At 43.2% G+C, this 24,349-nt stretch overlaps 1 protein-coding gene across 3 annotated transcripts in view; it reads left to right on the top strand.

Annotated features, from left to right (window-relative positions):
* The first annotated feature begins 588 nt into the window (after window positions 1-588).
* Window positions 589-24,349, top strand: part of RERE (arginine-glutamic acid dipeptide repeats) — a 203,094-nt gene continuing 179,333 nt past the window's right edge. For 2 of the 3 annotated variants that reach the window (XM_072155929.1, XM_072155926.1), the window contains exon 1: window positions 589-967. The gene's annotated coding sequence lies outside the window, so the exon portion shown is untranslated. The remainder of the gene's footprint in view (window positions 968-24,349) is intronic. The other variant, XM_072155924.1, reaches the window with a different exon arrangement.

Genomic DNA, 24,349 nt, shown 5'->3' with positions numbered 1-24,349 from the left:
TTCACCAATTTTTTTTTGGGTGGACCCATAGACTTCCCAAACGTGGGAAAATTATACACGCTTCATTTTTTTCCTGCATTGTTTTGATGGAAAACAGCGACTAGAGACAATAATGGGTCAGTATCTATGGATAGCACCTGGAAACAATACATGTGTGAATGAGGCCTAACAGAGGTATATAACACCTTCCCCTGAACTGGTGCTTCCCATGTAAGTGCATAGTATATTCATTGAAGAAACTTCAGTCCTAGGACGCTGTGAGCCCCATATTATCAGCAATGCTTTATTTATCTTTCTATATACTTTGGTTTTTTACAAATCTTATTTCCCTGACTTATATTTACACAACTAAATCTGATCTAATCTGGCGATGCGGGAAGAATACAGTAAATAAGTAACATACATAGTCCTCCCCACAAACAACGTGAGATAACAAAAACCTTCCTTGCATACAATGCACGTATAGAACTACATCTCCCGGCAGGCATGGCGCGGTGACGTCACAAAAGACCCGGATGCCAAGTTCGCTCGGTCTCTCGCCCTTGCTTTGCCTCTTTTTTTTTTTTTTTTTGTTATCACTTTATTTGACTCCGTCATTGGATAACGTCACATCCGACGCTGGGTTGGGCGGGGTCACGAGCGGCGCATCACCCAATGAGGCGGTGCTCTGCTCAGGGAGGGCGGGGTTAGAGGCGGTTGGTGTGAGAGGAGGAGTCAGTTGGTGGAGAGTCACACACAGAGTCAGTCCCAGGCACCGGGAGAAGCCGGCCCTCTCCATCCATCACAGCTCCACTACTACCCTGGCGGCTATGAGCACTGTGATACCGCTGTAGGCCGCAGGATACTAACCTGTTCCCTCCTAGAGCCGCAGCACTGTCCTGGCAGGCCGCTCCTCTCCTCCGCCTGCTCCCTTCTTCTCTGCGGGGTCCTCACCAATCTTTATTGATGGTGTAGAGCATCTGGGAAGGTAAGTGTCCGACCCCCCTTCAGGGTGAGGGAGTGAATGGGAGGGAAGGACCCCCCACCCCCTCCCTGGCAGACACCTAGAGGCCAGAGCTGGTATAGCAGCAGTGTGATCTCCTGTCTGCTGTGTGGATTGCCTCTAATTGCTCATTATTCCCTATTGTCCTCCTGGCACGCAGGCCTGGGGTGCCCCCCTGCCAGCAGGTTTATGTGGAATCATGGCCATCGGACAACTATATCGGAATCTAACCGGAAGATCTGGTGGGACTTTAATCCTGATGTCGATAAAACTTTACTGTTACTGTTGATCTGATTCATAATAAACACTTGTACTGTCAACGCTGACATCAGCATTGCTCTTAGCCAATCAGAGGAGTCGATTGGGTTCAAAATGGATTCCCTAATGTGCGTGGTCCTTACACTTTTATTAAGGAATCGATTATGGTGTTACTTTAATTCTGTTGTGTCCAGGCCTGCTGGGCACTGGGCTCTATGAAAGTCTTAGTTTTTTTTTAGTTGAATGGTTTGATATTTACTTCCTACTGTACTAGAACCAAGGAGGGAGGTGCCTTCCGTACACTTTAATGTCTGCTCTTTAAGGACCTTCTAAGGTCCCTTGTATATGTGTTGTAAGCCAGATTTGAGGATTGATGGTCCCCTCATTATCATCTCTACAGGACGTTATTGAACTTGGTGGGTGGCTCAGGGCTAATACTGCCCGTATTGTGATCCGCGACTGCAGTTGGGTTGTCACTGTTGCATGGGACTATCATAGATCATGGCTTTTGTGTGTGTGACTTGATATACAGGTTACCGTTTTTTCATATATTGATGTTATATGTACCTCTATAAGGTCCTTGTATCAAGAAACGGTGGCTGAGTGAGTAGCACTTCTGCCTTGCAGCACTGGAGTCCTGGGTTCGAATCCCACCCAGGTCAACATCTGCAAAGAGTTTGTATGTTCTCTCCGTGTTTGCGTGGGTTTCCTTCGGGTACTCCGGTTTCCTCCCACACTCCAAAACATACTGTTAGGATGTTTTAGATTGTGAGCCCCATTGGGGACAGGGACCAATTTGACATGCTTTGTGCAGTGCGGCGTAATCTATGTGCGCTATATAAATAAAAGAATTATTATTATTATTAAAAGACGTGGCTGCTGCTGTCAGATTTGCTTGTTACAAGCTTGTGTTATCTTGTGGTTAAAGGAACACTCTAGTCACAGCTGAATTATACTTGATGGGAGGAGCATGACTCTAGGAATACAATGAGTCACGCTCCTCCTCCCTTCAGACCCAGCAGGAACTGTCACCATTGCAGATTACTTTATTAACTCTACATTAACCTCTCCATTTGTGTGGGAGGTAACTTAGATATGCGGGTGACCTCGTGAATGAATGTTGTTGTGTTGTGGCACATGATATGACTGTCACCAAGCACCCAAAAAACCAAGCCAAATCTTCCGGATTTCTGCTTGCCAGTTTCTTACAACTTTGCCATTATGGAGTGTGATTTGTATGCGTCTGGTCCATTTGGGTCACACTGTGTTTAAAAGGAGAGTAGGAGAAATCCTGTAGTAATTTATTTATGAGGCATTGTGTTACCTGTCAAGAGTCTCACGTTTCAGCTTTCGGTTTGGCGGTTTGTGTTTTCACCAGGTTTAGGTGTCAGGATTTTTGTTCCAATGGAAGCTCAGGACTTTCCAGAACTGTGTTTATGGATTTGTACACAGGGATCTGGAGCTGAAGATGACCTTGTAGCTTACAGGAGCAGGGTACCACATGGTGGTCAGTGATGATTGTGCCAGATTCTACTGATTTATGTGAATCTCGTCATTGATGTGCCATACAAGATACAATTCTAGCCATTGGTGGATATTTTTAGGATAGTCTGTGTCCAGGATCTGATGGGTGAAACCTCTACTGAAAGTTAAAGTAGTGACGGGACACTTTGTCTTGTTAACTTTCTTCACAAGGTCCTTTGGTTGTCCCTCAGATTGAGTATAAGTTGTTCATTGCGGACTCTCTGGCTAAATTTACAGGATCGGGCCTATTCTAACCAACTTTGACTACATACAGAATGTTACTGACTTCATGGTGAATATTCCAGCAATTGTCTGTCATGTCATAAGATGTTGATTTCTGAGCTTCTTATACTTTTATGTTCAGCACATGTCTTGGTGCTTATTTGGGGACAGACGGTCTCTCCAGAACATCCTGTTAAGGTAAACTGTATGTTGGCTGGTAGAACTGTGGATAGGGGATAACATTTACACGTGAGACAACCCCTTTAAATCCATATACATTCAAGGGATGCGTCAATGTTCACAAAACAGACTAAAATAGAACCTGTTCCTTTGGATTTTTTTTCACCCGCATGAAACGCATGGAAGTCTTAATATACAGTTTTGCTGTCCATGATGAAGACAGACAGCCGATGTGTGTGTTATGTGAATAGGCGTAATAAAAACGATGCGTTAAACAACATAGTATTACTGGCATTTTCAGTGTTAAATGCTGTCAAAAGTATATGTAGGAGAACACAATGGTCATCCTGTGCCCTTATATTTGGGTGCACTTCATGCCCACTTCTCAATGGAGGGAAGTCGGACCAATGGTAATGTAAGTGTCCTGAGAATCCCTGTCTTTTTATCCCTGTCACGTCTCGTTACATAACACCATGTCATTATTTTCTTAGAATATGATTCTTGGCGTTGAGTCACTTACTAATATTTATAAATGCACATAAAAGGATTATGTACTCAGTGGTAAAATGGCAAAGACTTGTCCAGGAAATATCCTATATTTTGCAGTATTACGGTGCTGGCTGGTAGTCTATGGAGAGGGGTGAGAAGCATTTGCCCCTCCTGTCTCTTGCACCAAGCTGGATGCTCATCTGGGCTGCGGACCGGGGGAGCATCCGTTTGTGTGCATGGGCCGCAGCATGGGGGTACGGTCCCGTGCATGGTTATGCTGCAGAGGGCTAGGGCTACTCAGTACCTCGTGATACTTTATCAGTAAGGCTATATGCCCCCAAACTGGCTGTGGGGTAGCTGTTGTTACATTGGCCCTAAATATTTCAATGGGCTCATTAACATGGGGGATGGTTTCCAAGATCCATTGTGTATGAGTCTATGGACCGAACCACAGATTATGGAACAGGCCCTATTCCTGAGAGCAAACTTCATACGCAATGACGCACAGGGCCCATTGTTAGCAGTAATGTTCATATGCAGGTAACCCGAGATATAAAACTGGTGAGATTGCCTAGTCCATAAATCCCAGGCCGTGTGGTGGGTTGATTTCATGGACTGAACACAGTCGGGAACGAGACTCCTAGTTATACAAGTTGTATAACAAGTTATAGTTGTACAAATCTTTCTATTACACCTTTCTCTGTATGGTCCATATCTGGTTTTGGCTTCCAAGTACTGATGCAGAATATGTGTAAGGGTATATTCAGACATCCAGAAGTCCTGTGAGCTGCAAGATGGGAGAGGAGGGGTGAGCTGAGCGGCCATGCACAAATCAGGGCAGGTATAGGACCTACTCTATCTTTTGCGGTTTGGCAGTGTTCACCGTGCGATGTCGGTGCACAATGAATGTCTATGGCAGCCAAGAGCTCACAGCTGATAATTTCGAACGTCTCGGTGTACCCAAAAAGTGGCCTTATTATGGTTGCATTGTGCGCCTGTTATGACCGTCAGTAGAGATCCATACTGCCTTCTTCATGACCACAGTCACTGATACTAACTGGTATCGTGACATGAATGGTCGTAATGTTATACGGCCTGGAGTTGCTTTATAGTCCTAGCCTTTTGTTCCGTGTGAACTGAGTCTTAGTGATGTGAACCTCTGGTACCGTGCTGGGACACACATGACTTGCTTTACTTTTCTCCTAACAGCGAAAACCTGTAGTATACAGCAGAACGTTTCTCATAAGTGTGATGTATGGACACACTGTTATGTGACTCTCAGCTGTCTGTGTGTTTTCCAGGCCCCTGCAGACTATTTCACCTACCACATTATGTGTAAAACAATAGCTCGGGCCCAGAGGCTTCTTGGCTAATTACAAGTGTTTATTCAGGATGATGACAATACTTATTAGGAGCGAATGTGGAAATGTCAGCTGTGATGGTGACGCAGCCTGCAAGATGGGAGCGTATAGCAAGCAGGCCCTTTTATGAATGGGAGGGGCAGAGGTCACTTGCCGGCCATGGATTTCCTGTTTTCTATATGTAGGATGTTGTTATGGGGCGAGACCTCTGGGTCACGGTGATTTTCTTTGTGCCCATTTATACATTTCCTGGTGTGATTTTAGCTTTGATTTCTGTATATACATCTCATCCTAGAAGCATATAGGTTACCATATCTTTAGCTTATGTCCCTGTGTATTATTATTATTATTATTATTATTATTATTATGTGCATTTTTGTGCCTAATACTGTTAAGTCTGTAGGGAAATAGCTATGTAAACCTTCTATGTGCTGATATATACATATAAAGTTTTTAGCTTATTGCAGTCAGTGCCTTTAGTGATGGAGGGGTGGGAGTCTGACTCCTTGTAACCCCTCTGTAGCCTGTTAATAGTTTCCATAGCTTTGTACCCCACCACTCTTTACATTTTATTAGCTGCTCTGCTAGTACCAAGTGTACAGACCAATGGTATATGATGAAAAAGTGTCAGGGTTTTACAAAGGCCATTTAAATTGCTGATCAGTGGTAGCAGGAAATATTGCAACTTGTCTGATCTAATATTGAGCGTCGGCCTTCAGTATTGTAACACTGGAAAACCCCTTTTAAGTGAACCTGTCACCACATTTTTCACAAATACAGCTAGTGACAGGTTCCTATGGAGTCCTATTAACTAACTGATACCCCTCTTTTAGCTTAAAATTGTTTCCTTTTACATTCCCATAAACCCAAACTTAAAACCCTGCCTGATATCCAGGTATATCTATAGTAAGTTGGGCTGAATCCAGCAGGACCTCCCCATGCTTTCTCAGCACTCTGCAAGTAATGTCGTGTCACCAGGATGACATCTTCTCAGGTCCTTTTCCGTTACAATTTCCTTTTTTTTATCCCATGTATTATCTGATCACATGAAACCACAGCAGCTTCCATTGAGGCATGAACATGAAGAGGTATAGAAGTCATGGAGACATGCTATGATTTCATGTGATCAGTTATATGAATGAGGTACAGTTTGCTATTGTTAGGAAGCTAAAGGACCTTAGATGATGTCACCCTGGTCACATGACATTATTGCTGAATCCTGAGAAGGCACGGGGAGGAGCTCCTGGATTCAGCCCCTTGACTCGCTATAGATATCCTTGGATAGCAGGCAAGATTATAAATAACATCTTCTGGGGATGAGAGGGAAACATATTTTTTAGCTAGTTTTAGTTAATAGGACTCTAGGAACCTGTCACTAGGGGTATATGTGAAAAATATGGCAACAGGTTTTCTTTACAGGAAATCAACCACGTAGATAACTAAACTAATACCCCAGCTCCTCTGCACCTTCATCCTGTCACTATACGTCGTTAAGATTTACACGCCGGGATCACCTGAAAAACAAACTTATAATTAGTAACAATTAGCTGCTAATTATAGCTGGGAGCATGGGAGAGGGCAGTGATGTCACACAAGAGGTGTGAATTTATGCTTCTTGCTGACGTCATCTTTCTGTCACACCATGGGAGAGGGAGGTGCGGGGACGTGCATAATTAGTTGCCTGGAGCATCGGACATCTTGTCCCCGAGCTCCCTGCTGCTAATTATAAGTTTGTTTTTTAGGTGATCCCGGTGTGTGTCAAGCTTGGTGATGGACAGCGTCAGGATCAAAGCTAAATGCACACGAGCACTGTTCTAGCCGTCTGCTATCCTTTTTTTTTTTTTTTTAAATATAATTAGCTGGTGACGCATTCATTTAAATAGCCACATTGACATGGTTTTTACTTTGGAGGCAGCGGAAAGCTCAGAGCTGGTGCTTACCTTGCCAATGTTTGCAGCTCAGCCTTCCCATAGAAGTCTATAAGAACATGAGGGAGTCATCCATGTGCCGCCCATATTTGCTGATGGAACACAATCCTGTGGCCTTTCGAGAGAACGGTGAAGTAATTTGCCAGTTTTTTGGGGGGTTTTTTTGCAAATAGGCAAAACCTTGTGTAATGCCTGGATGACTCGGGGACCATTTTTGTGGACATATGTTCCTGTTTCCGATCACAAGTGTTCCAAAACGCAATTCAAGCGCCACATGTAAATTTGACCTTATTTTAGATGCCCGGACTCTGTGTGTTGGCTACATTTTCTGCAGTGTCTATGACTGTCTGAACTAAATGCTCCGCGTAATGGTGAGTGCATGAGTGTGAGTGTGACTGCACCTTGGCACTGACGTACGCTTGGTGTTTGCTAAAGGTGTGTCTGGTCTAGACATTAATATATGAGCTAGACAACCTGAGTTGTAGAATGATGTATCTTAAAAGGGCCACTTACACTAAGCTTTAACATAGTAAGTATAACACCCCATAGGGTATCCTATATTATACTTATCCTATTAGATTTTGCTGGAAAATACGGCTCCAATAACCCTTTGGCAGCAGGACTCCCTCCTATGACGTCCTGTGTCCTGCTGGCTACCGGTGAAAAGCACGGACTATGCGTTCATTACTGTCTGCGTGCCTCCTCTCTCATAGCTCCTCCCATATCAGTGATTGGAGGTGCGTGCGCAAAACCTCCTTCATCCACTGGAAGCCAGCAGGACACGGGACATCAAAGGAAGTTCTGTCCTGCAGTCATGTGACCTTTGGTTTCCTGTAAACTTTAACAGGATAAGTATAATATGGGTAATATGAGCAAAAGATATATAAATATATTAAGATATACAAATATTTACTTATTTTCTTTAGAAGAGACACAACAGAAGAGTATTTAGGACTGGGGTACTTTCCTCTGCTCCCCTACATGCTACAAGTAGTATTTATTGTAGCCATTTTCCAAGATGCATATTAGTTTTCTGTTTTCACCTCCAGATTTCTCCTTTCTTTCTTTATATGGTAGATATTTGCCATTGATTTTTCTCTCTTGCCTGGTTTGACTCGCTGACTATGTCGGGGGTAGGATTAGATCCACATGGGGGCCGGATGCGGCCTGCGGGCAATGAGTTGACGGCTATGCTTTATATCACCGCTGATGGATTTTAATATGTGGATTCAGATGAAGTATCTGCCGCATTCACATCTCCATGAAGGCTTAAACCGGCCAAGTAATAGGATCTCCTGCACTGATCACATTAACAAAGCCACCTTCATGTCTGCTGCAACCCGGCCATTTCCTAAGCTTGTAACCAACATGATGCGTTCCAGTGTGAGCAGATGCTCGTGTCTGGGTGACGGCTGTGTTTGCACTGCAAATAATATTTGGATTCATCATCTCCTACAGGTAATAGCAGGTTTTATTCATCGGACAGGAGACGTGCAGAATACACAAACAAGCCATGCCTGACAGGGATTCATTTACACCTTCATGTGCTGCCCTTGGCTGTTTTGTCAGGCTAATTGTTCTCATTTCTTTATGGGGTTTTGTTAATGTGTTACAGTCGGTGACATCACATTATAGCTTGACGGGGAAAGCTCCTAGTATATACATACTGCTTTATGACGTGTCCACCATAGGCTCCCATACTGTTGGGTTAAAGGGAACCCGGCAACCCCTCCTACCAATCCCCCCGCCCAAGGTGAACTTTTTATCTTACTTTGACATGCATCGGCCATGGACTCCCATATTGCATAGTGGCTAACGGAGGCCAAAAGAGTAACCCAAAAGAAACCAAAGGAGAATAAAGGTAATCGGTCAACCCCTTCTAGTCCTCCAAACTGATTGGGTTATCTGAAATACAGCTTTGCTGCCAACCAAATGTGTCTTGGGCTCCTGGCACTGTTACAAGCATCTCCTTCACTTTATGGAGTCGGCAGAGTGTTCCTTTTTGGACTCCCTGCTTAGTCAATCTACCCCTGTTTGCAAAGCCCCCTTTATCTTTGGCTGACAAGTTTTGACAGTGTGCCGAAACCCCAAATATTGTGCATGTGCAGTGATTAATTCTCTATGCGTCAATTTTAATCTTCACGTATGCATGCAGGTGTTTCCTTTGAGCATCACGGTACATTGCACTCCGGTTCTGGGCAAGGGCTCCACAGCACTGCACTTTTCTGGTAGAATGGAAAAGACGATTGCTACAATTTGGACCACCACTGCACTTGTACATGTTGAACAGATGGCTTAGCACATTTGTTAAATGAAGCCTCGGACAGTAAGTCTGTGAACATTGCGCATGCGCAGGGTTTAGTACAGAGTGAGTGGATTCCGAAGGAGCTGACAGGTTCCCTTTAAGAGAATGTTCTTGTGATTGGAATGTATCCCAGCTCACGGACCCCCAACGAACAGCGTGGTAATATAGTCTATCATGTTTTCTCATTGTTGTTTTGTAGTCTTTCACTTTTAGGTGTCATTTTTCCTCCTGGCGCATTGTTTTCCCTTGAGCTCCAGTATAGCGAAGTCTTGATAAATTACATTACATTCATTTGTCGCTCGACGGTCAACAACGGCGACTTCCGGAACAAGCTATAAGAAAGGTAGTGACGGAAAAGGAACACTTGTATCTGTTAACTGGTAAGACTGACTAAACAGCGACTGTCGGACTGGTCAGAATTCAGCAAAACATGGAAGAAGGGCGGTATTATATTATGATGTGACAGCAAAGTGTCGTAGCTGCTGATTCTGCAGTCTGCGGACAAATGTTTCCGAATATATATACGTCTGGCAGGAGGACAAGCAACAAGACATCAGCGCTTAGAACCTCGGACTTTTTGGAAATATACACGATTAAAGAAAAAGCGCATTAACAATCGGATGCAAATTTTCAGCCATTATTCACCGGACGGCAATGTGCTGTCTTTTTATTCTTGGATGACCATAATTTCATTGACGCTATTTCATCTCCGTGAATAGAAGGAACCTATGGACAGAGCCACACTGTCAATATAGCATCTGTTTTACATGAAGGGCGACCATACATGAGATTTCTGCAGTGCTCCACACTGCGGGGCTTGTTCTGTGCTCTACTAGATATCATTCCATCATAGGAGAACTGAACTATCGAGATGGGCCTGAATGAGCCTCTCATAGGGCACACGTTCTGAATCAAGCCCATCTATATTTACCTCGATCTATTCCGTCTGTCTTTGGAGTAGACAAATGGCTTGCATTAAAATTATTGCCTATTAGTTTGGCGCATGTGTGGTGTTACGGCTTTACGTGGTGCAGATACCGCTACGACTATGCTACTTTTCATCAAACTTCTATAGCTTTACCATCAGTTTGTACAGTAGTCAAAGCAGCATTAGTTGCTGGTGTTATATGGCCTTCTAGACATTGACTGCGAACACGTTGAGAATGGGGACGCACAGAACGCCACTGCGTCCCGCTGCCTAAAACGCCCCATACAGGATTCAAATCCTTTGCAGTTTTTTGAGCTGAACCCAAAAAGTGGATCCAGCGGGATGAACTATAAGCCCTAACTTTTTTGTTTTGTTTCACAGGATAAGGGCTCATTCCAACATTTTTTTCTGCTGGCTACCTGTAGCCTAAAGCATATTAACTCTTTAGTGTGTATGTGCCCATTCACATGTCTGTCTGTTTTTCCCCTTTTCCCCCCTTAAAATAAATTATCAGGGCTTGTAGGCCTTTTTTCTGGTGTACAAGCCCTGAAAAAAATTACTAGCAAATCACCTTCATGCTATTTCCACGGCAATTAGGTGTGGAGGGGCATGATGGGAGGCGCGGCCAGTGGCAGATTTACCCCACAAGCTATAGCCTGGGAACACTCAGACCTGAAAATGTACAGGCTATAGCACAATTCTATGCCAGGTCCTGCCTGTACACTGGCGCAGCCACCCGCTATATACATCAGTGATGATAAATGTGGTTCACAAAATAACAGCGTTACATGGATGACTTCTGTATCTCAGACTATGCGGAACCAGGTTTTTTTTTTTGCAAACCAGATGAAAACAAATGGCTGCAAGTACAATATTGATGCAAATCAGACTGAAAAGGGATTTCTTTTTCTGTAAACACATCTTTTGTAAATGAGCCCTTAAAATGCAGCAAAATTGCACCAGAAATTTTTATGATGCACAAAATTAGGCCTTAGTTTTATTTGGCTATCTAGCCCTTCTGTCAAAGACTTGCTACTGCGTAGGAGACCACTCTTGAAGGAAATCTACCACCAGGATGAAGGATTGTAAACCAAGCATACTTACATGCTCGTGTATGCTCCCTCTTTGGCAGGATCCGCTCTTCCAGCTACTTAAGCCCTTGTTTTTACAAAAAAAGCTTAAAATTATGACAAGGAACCTAAGGGGCTCTGGGCAGAATTAATAGCCATGGAGCCTGGAGCCACACACACTACTATGTCTGTGTGCTTGGTGTACAATCCTTCATCCTGGTGGTAGATTTCCTTTAAAGGTGACCTATTGCTATTGGAGATTGGAATTGTTTTGCAACAGATGGAGAGTCACAGATTGGAATGATAGATTATAGATATTAGATTAGATTATGGTGAGGTTTAGTCGACCTTTGCTTCCATATCATATCATTGCAAACATCGGTACAAGCTTTAAAGGCGTTGTCCTGTCATAGCAAGTGAGGCTTTATTCACAGGATAGGTGGGTGTCTCGGTGATGGGACCCCCACGGATCAAGAAAACGGGGTCTTATGTACTCCCTTCGCACCCTGAGATGACCGGAGCAGCCGAGGCTCTGGTTGTGATGGGGACACATTGGACCCCTGTTCTTGTGTTCTGTCGGGGTCCCGTCACTGACGCCCCCACCAATCAGCAAATTCCTTTGGGTAGGGCCTAACGTGGAATAACGGGACTAACCCTTTAGTGAAGTAAATGAAATGGTACGTAAATAGTTAACCCTTCTCCGATTTTTAAGAAAAGGACAGGGTTGGGCACTTTTATAAGCTGGTTAATGGATGCACATGATCCCAAACACTACGTTATTAGATCATGCGGGTGCCTGATGTAACCGGGCCTCTTCTGATGGCTACATTCATGTTCTGATAACACGTAACCTGATTAGTTATTATACCTATTAGTTCTATGACCTGATTTGCAGCGTCTGCAGCCCATGTATATGCATAGACTCCCTTTCATGTGTTATACAGTCTATTAGAATAATTTAGCAGTGTTCGGTGTTGATGTCTCTGCCCTCTGTACTAGTTATATGTAGACCCTGCTTTCCCAGTTATTGATTTTTCTGTATCGATGTCCTTTCTCTGACAGCCATGTTTATAGGTTAATGCTTCACTGTCATCCCCCGCATCATCATTATCTGTATATAATATCCTTGAAATGTGATTATATCTCCTGTCCCTGGCTCCCACACAACTAGATGGGTCAATGTCTTGTTAAGGACAAACGGGTGCTACTACTCCTTTTAAATGCCTTTTATTTATCAGTCCGTACATTGCGATGAGATGGAGGGAAGAGAAATTGGTTTTTACCTCTTTTTGCAAACACTTGTCACTTCTTCTAGTTAATGCTTGAGTATTTTGAAATGAGTGAAACGCCTCCCTGAATGTGTATGGATTCGAACCTTACACTTGCAAACAGTAAGTAGCAACAAGAGTTGGTACTTGCCGAATGCAAGGCTTTAGGTGTAAAAAAAAAAATGTGTTAAATGAAATCTACCATCAAAGCCTATCATGATAAACCAGGGACACTTACTCCTAGATCCAAGCACCGTGACTATGGTAATCTTCTCACATTTGTTATCCATGGCCTCCATGCTTCTAAAATCAAAATTTAAAATTGTGCTAATGCGTTTGAAGTGCTATGGGGGCTGTTAAAGAGCCCCTCTGTGCTGTAGCTGTTACACTGTGCATTAGAAGGTCTCATCCCCTCCCCTTTCCCGCTCCCTCTCTCGGCTGTAATATCAAAGGGGCTCACGTGTCTGTATCTATGAGTAAGTGTACCTGGTTTATCATGATGGATTTTAAAGGGAACCGTCACCACTATTTTCATAAATACAGGTAGTGATGGGTTCCTATAGAGCTCTAGTAGCTATCTGACACCCTGCTTTTAGATAAAAGTAGTTCCGCTCAGATCCCCATAAAATCAGAGTTATAATCTTGCCTGGTATCTATGCATCTTTGGTGCGAGTTGAGGGGCGTGGCATAATGTCATGTCACCAGGGTGACCTCATCAAAGGTCCTTAAGCTACTTAACCCCTTAACGCTCTGCGCCGTAGCTCTACGGCGCAGAGGTATAAGGGATGTATGAAGAGGGCTCACGGGCTGAGTCCTCTTCATACAGAGGTGGGGGTTTTTGCATTTTGCACAAAACCCCCACCGCTAATAACCGCGGTCGGTTGCTTGCACCGATCGCGGCTATTAACCCTGTAAACGCCGCCCGCAAAGTCGCGGGCGGCGTTTAAAAGACGGCGGCGCGCGGGCGCCGCCATCTTTTTTTTGATCGCCACGCCCCCGAACGTCATCGGGGGGCGGCGATCGGTTACCATGGTAGCCTCGGGTCTTCTTTTGACACGAGGCTACATGGTTTATGCAGGTTCGTTACAATGAGCCAGTGGCTCATTGTAATGTATGACCTGCAAAAATGCCATATATTGCAATACTGTAGTATTGCAGTATATGGTAGGAGCGATCTGACCATCTAGGGTTAATGTACCCTAGATGGTCTAAAAAATAGTGAAAAAAAAAAGTTTAAAAAATAAAAAAAATTTATAAAATATTAAAAGTTCAAATCACCCCCCTTTCCCTAGAACGGATATAAAACATAACAAACAGTAAAAATCACAGACATATTAGGTATCGCCGCGTCCCAAAATGCCCGATCTATCAAAATATAAAAACGGTTACGGCCGGCGGTGACCTCCGAGGCGGGAAATGGCGCCCAAATGTCCGAAATGCGACTTTTACACCTTTTTACATAACATAAAAAATTAAATAAAAAATTATCAAAATGTCGCACAGACCTCAAAATGGTAGCAATGAAAACGTCGCCTCATTTCGCAAAAAATGACCCCTCACACATTTCCGTGCGCCAAAGTATGAAAAAGTTATTAGCGTCAGAAGATGGCAAAAAATGTTTTTTCTTTTTTGTACACATTCGTTTAATTTTTGAAAATGTATTAAAACACAATAAAACCTATATAAATTTGGTATCACCGCGATCGCACCGAACCAAAGAATAAAGTAGGCATGTTATTTGGAGCGAAGAGTGAAAGTCGTAAAAACTGAGCCCACAAGAACGTGACGCATGTGCGTTTTTTTTTCAATTTTTCCACATTTGGAATTTTTTTTTCAGCTTCGCAGTACACGGCATGTTAAAATAAATAACATTACGGGAAAGTAAAATTTGTTACGCACAAAATAAGCCCTCACACAGGTCTGTACACGGAAAAATGAAAAAGTTATGGATTTTTGAAGTTGGAGAGCGAGAAATTAGCCGAAAACCCCTCCGTCCTTAAGGGGTTAATATTAGAAAACTGTACCCCATGTACACATCTGACCACATAAAACAATCACAGCAGCTTCCATGAACTCCTACTCCTCTTCATGCATTGTGTGGACGCAGCCTTTCATACTCCCCTACAAACTAAATTGAGGATAACTTGTGGTTTAGTATGGTCTATCTGCTGACCCTTCCACTGATAATTAGAGTGGGGGTCCCTTGTACCCACAGGGCTGTATTTGGTTAGTACCACAGAGAGAACAAAGCACAGACGTATGCACAACTTATATCTTTGTGTTTGGCTAGACCCCCACTGATTGGCAAGTCTTATCTTTTATCCTATAGATGGTGTTCCAGACATTTAGACCAATCAGAGGTTTTGTGATCAGAAATCTATCCATGTTTGCTGTATCTTGGGCCATTGTGCAATTCCTTGCATAATAGATAAAGATGTCTTTTTACCCGGTTATTAAAGGACATCTACCACCAGGATGAAGGAATGTAAACCAGGCGCACTGACATAATGGTGTGCGTCCACATTAGCATGATCCACTCTTATTTTAGTTTATTATAAGGCTTTCAAAATTATGCAAATGACCCTGGGGGGAGGGTCCAGACCATATTAACTTCTATAGAGCCTGGAGCCCCTTAGGCTATTTTGCATGATTTTAAAAACTTTTTTTGTAAAAATCAGGACATAATAAGCTAAAAGAAGAGCAGATCCTGTCTGAGGGGGCACATACCATGCATGTAAGTGGCTTGGTTTACAATCCATCATCCTGGTGGTAGATGTCCTTTAAAGGCTGAATGCTCCTTACCCTGCATATACCAATTCAAGCACATATGTGTTATGAGGTAGTAAGAAACATTGTGCTGGATACCTGTGCCATTGTGAGCAGGATCAGGCATGATGGAATTCACCATGTTGTGTCACGTGTTTTTAGCCCTTTTTGAATTCTGCTTATTAAAGGAAATCTACCATTTGATGTTCATGCATTGTGAACCCAGCATATCTGGGTATGCTGTAGCTACACTGATGCAGGAACATATCTTGTTTAATCCATGAATTGAGTGGTTTATTAAAAAAACAAGTATAAAATTATAATAATGAGGCTCTGTCGGTCCTGTGGATGTCCGGGCGCTTTCCTCTTACCCTAGTTATGCAATGCTTCACAGAATGATGTAATCCCTGTGTTGTGCCTGACAGGCAGAAGTAATCAATCGCTGCACCATCATTCAGCTCAGGTTGTCCTGTCTGGACAGTTCAGGAAGCTCCATGTAATGTGTTTATGAACTGCAGCCAGCATGTAACCCAGCTTTCCCAAGGTCCTGAATTTTATAATAGTTTTTTGAGGAAAACCACTCAAATTAGGGATTAAACAAGATATGTTTCTGCATCAGTGTCGCTACAGCATTGTTAAGATATGTTTGGTTCACAATACATAAAGACAAATGGTAGATTTCCTTTAAATAGACCTGTGGCGGATCCCAACCACCTTGTGACTTTGGGGTCACAGATGGTTTATGTATTTGCCTAGCTGTGCTTGGCAGAACAATGTTTATAGTACGGGGCTGCAGAACTGGTTTATTTTATAATCTCACGACAAGCAGGTTTCCTCCGAACTCCATGTTTATCTTTGGTTTTATGAACTTGTAAAAGTCTTAAAGTTGTCTTTGAGTATGATTTCATCAATGTTTAGTTCATGGTAATGTGCTGGTGTTGTGTGACGGGAGGGAGAGAAGTCTATGTAAATGCCAAGGTTATTTATTTAAAGTCACTCATAGATCGGAGAATAAGAAACGTTAGGACGGACCAGATACCTGTATGTCTTTAAAATCCACTTGCATGCTTGGCTTAAACTGCATGTGTGAACCCAGCTGTCAGTGTCGTACCGTGTCTAATCCCTTGTACATACAGTAGGTGCATGTTTTTGGTCTTGTGTGTATGGGGACCGATGATGTCACCTGAAAAATCGGATGCTATGTATCAGAAGCAGGGAATCGCTACTGTACAGTCGTATACAGCTGTGTGGGGTAATGCACAACCTGCTCTAAGTGCAATACTGTTTAAAGTATTTGAGGTTATTAAATGGGACCGTACAACATATGTTAAAAAGTAGAGTATGTCCTAGTCAGAAGCTTTTTCCAAGAAATGCCGGCATATGATGAAAGCCCGGTGTCACCGGATGCTTCACAAGTCCTTGACCTATTGTCGTATTTGGTGGAAGGCTGCACCACCGATTGTTCATGTCCACTTGGCCACTCCCCTTCTATTTGTATCCATGCCCGCTTGTGGAGGTGGCATAAACGGGAAATCATCGCAACGCCTGGTAGTTCGCTGTGCATTGTGATTATTTCGGGGCTTGTACGTCAGAAATTGGGGTACAATCCCTGATAATCGGCCTTCATAGACTTTAGATTATGAGGTTCTAAGAAAAACTCTGCGGCTGTGAAAAAACGAAGAAAGGTCTGTTTTTCACTGTTGAGATTTGTGCAGGTAGCCTAACTATTCCCACTGTCAAATCTGATTGCCTGGTTTGACGGTAGCAATTTCTGGTCTGATCACCCCCAGTGGACAGCATTTTGGTCTGGTCTCTGAAAAGACCCCCCTTCTCTATTTTCTCTCTACTACATCTACTGTGTGCTGTATAGTCCTTGTTAAATGCAACTGCTGTGACATACTGCCCCTTGTGGCAATAAGCACAAACAGCAGCTAAGCAATCACAACAAAGAAGTATAAAGCATGCAGTATATGGCCTTGTCTATTTTGACTGTAGGTTTGTGAATCCAGATTCTAGGTTTTGAACCCCCCCTGGTGTAAAGAATTTTACAGTAAAAGGAATTCTTTACCGACTCTCTGAGACGAAAGCTGAGAGTCTTTGTGTGGCATTCGTGAGTGTGCTGAATGAGATTCCAATTCAAGGTATGTCAGACACTAGAAGAAGACGGATGCTATTGGATCAAGATTCTGGATGCATATCTGTAGCACAAAGGATAACCTTGTAAACAGCCCCGGGGATTCCACCGATTATTCTTTGTAAGAATGTGAACACATTTCGGAATGTTGGATTTGGATTTCTTGTGTTTTTTTTAATGCACTTCCTGAGCTTTCTAAATAATATGTACTGGGCTCTGACAGTGCGGAGCAATCATTCCGCATTTTCCTGTTGGCTCTGGTCCTCTGGAAGGATGGAGGCTCATTAACCGTGTCAGGGCTTGTATGTGATTGAGATGGCAGAGCTCCTGTTCTACCTGATTCTTCTCCGCACACAAGAACACTTGAGCTTTGCCAGAAATGCTTATCTTCCATGGGACTTATTGAGCAGCGGCTAATTATGCTGCACGGAGACTATCTGGAATAAAGGGATGCATCCATATTAACATGCAGATTGCTTCTCCTAAGGAGCAAAAAAAAAAACTCTCAATATTTTTAAGGTGATAACCTTAAGATTAATTATATTTGTAAATGAAGATTCTAAACACAAGGAGTTAATTGTGTCGTCTCCCAAGGCCGGAAGATTTCCTGCTTTATAGCTTGCGGGCATATCACCGAGGGCAAATCTGTTTCCATTAAGGAGACAGACGCTCCTGTATAACTTCTGGATAATCCAAGCTTTGTGAATGAGGTGGATTTCATGGATTGAGTGAATAATTCATGTAAGGCAGAGGGTATACAGTATACAGTGAATGCTCATTATAGCATCAGTGTCATCAATGCCCTTTATAAGCCTATTACTCTCCCTACTATTCACACTCAACAGCTATACCTCCCAGTCTTCACACCCTCCTCACATGTCTTCAAAAGGTGTATGGTGATGTATGATAACAAAGGATCAGGGGTGTTGAATGCTGGCATGCCTGGTCCTGCTTTGTATGAAACCCCCATCCCGAATTAAATGTTCTGCTATTTCCTTCTAATAATGCAGACTTTGGTGGGTGTGTGTGTTTCTGGCCATTGTCTGGCTGGCCATGGGTTGCTGGGTCTCTGGCTGGCCATGGGTTGCTGGGTCTCTGGCTGGCCATGGGTTGCTGGGTTGGCAGTCTGGCCGTGGGTGGGGTGGGTTGGTAGTCTGGCTGGCCGTGGGTGGGGTGGGTTGGTAGTCTGGCTGGCCGTGGGTGGGGTGGGTTGGTAGTCTGGCTGGCCGTGGGTGGGGTGGGGTGGTAGTCTGGCTGTACACATTTGATCATGCATCAACCCACTGATTTTATTTGAGCAGGCTAAACATATGTATGCAGTCACCCTAACTTATCCCTGGAAGAAGGATGATAATTCAGCTCCCCCTTCATTTTAGCCTTTGGAGATGAGCATCTGCCATAGGTTCCTATGTGGTAGAGCCTGTCCCCTATTCTCTCATTCAGAACACATTCTTTCTAGTCTGAGCCAGGAGTGCATGTGTATGGTGGTAGCTGGAGGTTTAGCTGTTGAATGAGTAAGGACTTGGTCATCCGTGTTCTAATGTTTTTTTGCCAGCTTTGGTAATAAAGGCACTGTTTATATTGTTTGCTAGGAACATATGTCTAATGTTTACTCATTTGTAGGATTTGTTTGTAGTCTGTGGCCATGGAGACAGACTGGTCCCCATGAAAGCTGCAAACTTGAGCAGAAAATTGGACCGAAGCTGCAGCGCTATTTTTTTTCATCTCCAGAAACGGTAGTGGTGGAGACAGACACTGAAGCCGCTTTCCCACTAGTGTTTCATGTACGGAACTCGCACTACTCTCTGACCCATTGTCCCACATTTTATTAAAGCATTCACGCCTGTTTTCCGTCTGACATTCACTAGAGAGAACGTGCAAACTACTTGCACTTTACAAAGTGTCTGCGCCAGTTTTGTGTAGCGGCTGCACTGTGTCCGACAAAACAGAAAAAATGTGCGTGTTGGTTCTTAGTCTGAGTTTCAGCCACATTTATTACTGTCTGCACCACAGTTCTGCATGCACAAAATTCACAAAAAACGGTGCACACTTCCCGAGCAGATCAGGGGGGCGCCAGATTAAAGGGATTGGCCACTTGTCTATCAATCTGTTCCATAAGACATGTCTCTACATGTATATGTATAAGTGTCTTTGCCTCCTGTGAGAGTTCCAGCTTTGTTCTCCACACATTGCACTTTGCATCTCAACGCAACTTCCTTTTTCTCACGCCTTCAGTCCGTTCGTAATGGCGGCCTCCAGTGTGTCTTTTTTCTCTCCGTCCATCTCACTGACATACATAGGCAGCACGATGAATCCTCATCTTCTGCTAAAAGTCTTTTCTATTTACCAGTGTAGGATCTTTGTTTACATGTCTATGCAGAGTGTCTGCACACAGCAATAAAGGAAGCATCAGGGATGACAAATGAATTGGTGAGCATTCAGGGAATATTGTTAAGGCAGAAAAGGTACTTGGACAACTTATGTAAAAGAGTGGCCCACCCCTTTAAGGAAGACCCTGCACCAGGTTTGATGACAATTTAGTTAATAACGAATGTCCAAACGCAGGTGTGAACTGGGCCTATCCGGAATCTCTCCTTTTCAGTTTAGCACGGTGTATCCGCTTGTTACATTGGAGGAGGTATCACTGTACCTGGATGACAGACCAAAATTGTCATCACTTCTTCTATCCCTGTTTTAATATCTGCTACTAGTTACATGACTTGTCGCTTATGGCAAAGTTATAATGAACATTCAGAGCAATAACCTTGACCCTTTCACTCAGTGGTGGTCGCGTTTTTACTCTCTGTTAGGAATCCTTGCTTACAGCTACCGTCTATTGTGCCGATAGAAAATGGACGCAAATTGACAGCTAGAACAGTTTCCAAGAGTTCCCTCCAATTGACAACGGGCTGAAATCTACCCTAGGCGCTAATAAGCTGATATGTTAACACTTGCTGTTCCGCTGGAAAGACTGCGTTGTCATCTACGCGGCAGCCCGAAACTGTGAAGAATGAGTTAATAGCCGAGGCTCCCGATGCAGTGTACTCCTGGTCCTCTGTGGCGCTGTGCTAAATTGGGCCTGTTTAGGATTAACTGAAATATATTGCAGCAGGAATAATGAATGCAGTGGATGGTTTTCTGCTGTTATCAAAATCCATTAACACGTTTTTCTGTGCTTGAGCGCCTTTCATTGTTCATTTTTATGGTTCACGCTGTAGCAGTTTTAAGAAATAATATCCACTCTGCTGATGCAACGGTTTCGGAGCACTCAAAAAGAAAACAATGAAGATGCTCCACCAGAAGATTTTGGCTTTTTTCCACTTTGTTTTTATCACCGTTGGCATATGGACATGTAATTTGGTGTTCCTAGATGGAAAAGGGGGCGGTGTGACATCACAAAACATCTGCTTTTATCCAATGGCTGTGCCTGGGTTCAGATGCTGTGGATGGGTATTGCAGTGTAGCCCTATTACTGTAGCAAGTGCGGCCCATGGGCAAGTTGTTTCCATTTGATGCCTCCCACATTCCCAGAGTGATCTCTACTTCCCAGTTGCTTTTATCACAAGAAATTTTCTACTCGGCAAATCCACATCAGGTCACGAGAGACTGGAAAGTGTAGACAGGCAGTTGACCCTGATCTGTATCCACGCCACTCTGCAAATCGCACCACCAAGACGGGGAACTGGGAATCATCGGAGAGGGGGCTCAGCATTATGTATTCGTTGTCAGTAGGCCCCTGTGATAATATCCACTGTAACGAGGAAAAAATCAGTTGTGGTTGAGGCATTTAATGAGGTTATGGCACCGTGCGCTCCTCAATACTAAAGGGACTATATCAGTAAGGTTTATTGAAGAGCGCACAGGACGTGCTCCCCATCTGTAATCCGCAGCGTGTCGCACTCCTGCTCCCATGCTCTGATCTCAAGGATCTCTGCTTCAGGCTCTTGTAATTGTTGACACATGACGTGTCCGTTGAAGAGGAATGCTGACATGGAATACTTCCTTCTAGGGCCAGAGGTGCTACCAAAACTGAACTGCGACTACAGCACATGGGAGATTACTCATAGAAAATGCCAGGGACAAGTAGCCGACCTTGACACATATTGTCCCTGCTCTCCATTTCTAATGCATTCATTTAAAGGAAATTGATTTCATGCATTATGAACCAAACATACCTTGAGAATATATTATAACAATTATAACATTCAGGACCCTGGGAAAGCTCGGTGCTGCTGGATGCCATACAAAAGCCATACATTACATGTGGAGCTTACTGAACTGTCCAGACAGGACTAATCAACCTCAGCTGAATCACTCATACACATCAGCAGGCCGATGGTGCAGCGATTTATTACTTCTGCCTGTCAGACACGACAGTGAATACATCATTCTCTAGTGCAGTACATAACTAATGTAAGCACAGAGCCTCACTATCTTGAATGTTTTTTTTTTTTTCTGCAAAACCACTCAGCTCAGAGAATAAACAAGACATGTTTCTGCATCAGTGTAGCTACAGCATTCTCAAGGTATGTTGCATGAAATCAAATGGTAGGTTTCCTTTAAAGGATATCCATCAGCTATAGTGACCTCTCATTTTAGTAACCTTTTATGAGAGAACCTTTCTGGAACATTCTAGAGGGGTTCTTTGTTATTCCTCAGCAATTTATGAATACATCAACAACAGGGCTTTGCTATTCAATGTGTCAGGTAGGTGTGGCCCAGCACAATCTGATTTGGATAGCTAGTATCAACCAGATGAGCAATGTATTCCTTAGATTTTGTGTTGCCCTGTTTAAATCATTTAAAGGGTTTTTCTGGAGAGAGAAAAAAAAATGCAGCAGTATTTTCGTATAGGTTTTACTACCCTTCCTCCCTTGTTCTTAATTGCAATAAACCTACCGTGTTCCTGGGACTTTAAATTTTATTGTATTGTATTTTTATTTATTTTCTCATTACAACAAAATATATTTTATTGTACTGATGCACCAGTTGTCTTACCCTTCTAAGATTGGGGCTGGTTTCCCGCTTATGTACAAAGGAGATCCAGCCCCTGAGTCACAGCAGGCTGCCCTGCACGTTCATGTAGCCCGTGACTGAGGGGGTTGGATCCCCTCGGTACAGAAACACGAATCTACCCACCGCTCACTTAATGTAAGCTCTGTAAAGTCGAAGGACAGCCATTCCGGATTCTAGGAACAGGCTTTGTTTTTTACAATATGAAGCTTTTTTTATTTTAGTTTGAATTCTGGAAAACTAGTGACGTTTCACTGCTGCCTAAGCTGTGGGTCATAACCTTAGGGCTGTGTACAGTGCATGTATGTAGAGCTGACTACACTGACTACACCTCATACACACATCACATGGACATTAGGCAGGGGGATTCATTTTCACTCGAAAATCTGTGAAACAATGTAAGCATTTGGAAGTGTACATTCAATCTGCAACATCTGGTCCTTTGACCTCTTGTAATGAAGTGAGGAGAAACCTTAGATTTTTTTATTGATGTGTTTTTTTATATAGGAGGAAGTGTTCAGAACCTCAGGATCCAGATACTAGAAGTTAAACCATGATTTTTTTTTTTTTTTTTTTTTTACAATTTTTTTAAAAATAAAGAACATGTGTGTAATTTAGATTTAACCTGGATGAAGGGTGGCCGGGGACCTTTGTTACTTTCCCTATATTCAACCTGTTAGATCTCAATAGCCAAATATCTAAAAGGACTTTTATATGTCTGATGTCTATTTTGGTTAATACACTTTTTTCCCTAAAAATGCTACAGTTCTAGAGATGGGTGTGGCTCTCCCCTATTATGTATTTCTGACCTCTCCTGTGCATACATAGGAATAGTATTATTTGTGATGTCTTTGTATATAGCCCTGCCTTCTGGGTGGCACAGCGAGGCATTGTTTCTATGCGTCCATGTAATACGCATTGTTGCTGCGTCTGCTGCAGTGGTTTTGTATTCTTATAAATATGTAATAAATATATAATATATATTCTGTAAATTATTTAGTGTAGTGTAATTTTCTCTAAAAGATTGATTAAGGCTAATGGATGAGACATTGAAATGGGACTGAATGCAGCTAGGGGAAGGTTCTGGTAAGGAATTGTAATTGACTACTTTTACCTGTTAATCCAAGTCCTAGCGGAGTAAGGGTGTGGTCGCACGTCGCATTTACTGCATGCGTTTAAAAACGCATCGCTACAGCTGAAGGGAGATTTGCCTAATTAAACAGCTGTTAACGCATGCGTTTACAAAACACAAGTGTTAACACATTGTTAAGGCATGTGTTAACATCTCTGTTAACACATGTGATTGTTAACACATTGTTAACATAGATGTTAATGCATGTGTTAACACATGCGGTTGTTAACAATGTGTTAACACTTGTGTTTTGTAAACGCCTGCGTTAACAGCTGTTTAATTAGGCAAATCTCCCTTCAGCTGTAGCAATGCAGTTTTAAACGCATGCAGTAAACGCGACGTGTGACCGCACCCTAAGGCTACACTCACACGAATGTATGCGGCCCGTCTGGCATACGTCCGCCGCGATGGGCCATTGCAATGCATGGCACACGGCGCTGTAACGTGGAGAAAGGTAGGACATGTCCTATCTTTTCTCCGTGTACGGAGCAGTTTGGTGCCGCATGTGTGCTTCATTGCAATCAAACATAACTATTTCACCCTGTGATGCCTCAAGTAAGTGATGGTCAATATTTGGGACACTGATCAATACTTGACCGATGACCATAGAAAAGGGCTGCTGATGACCATAGAAAAGACTGCCTGAGCCCAAAACTCGGATTAGGTCCTATTCCTGCTTGTCTTTGCGAGTGGTTGGCTCACAAGGATGAGATATGGAAACCACAAATGAATTTGTTGAAACAAGGATAGGACGTCAGTGCATGTGCATGAGCATTCAGTCGCTCCTAG

Source organism: Engystomops pustulosus, chromosome 6 (genome assembly GCF_040894005.1).
Source record: "Engystomops pustulosus chromosome 6, aEngPut4.maternal, whole genome shotgun sequence".
Lineage (NCBI taxonomy): Eukaryota > Metazoa > Chordata > Amphibia > Anura > Leptodactylidae > Engystomops > Engystomops pustulosus.
This window is presented reverse-complemented; position numbering and strand designations above follow the sequence as displayed.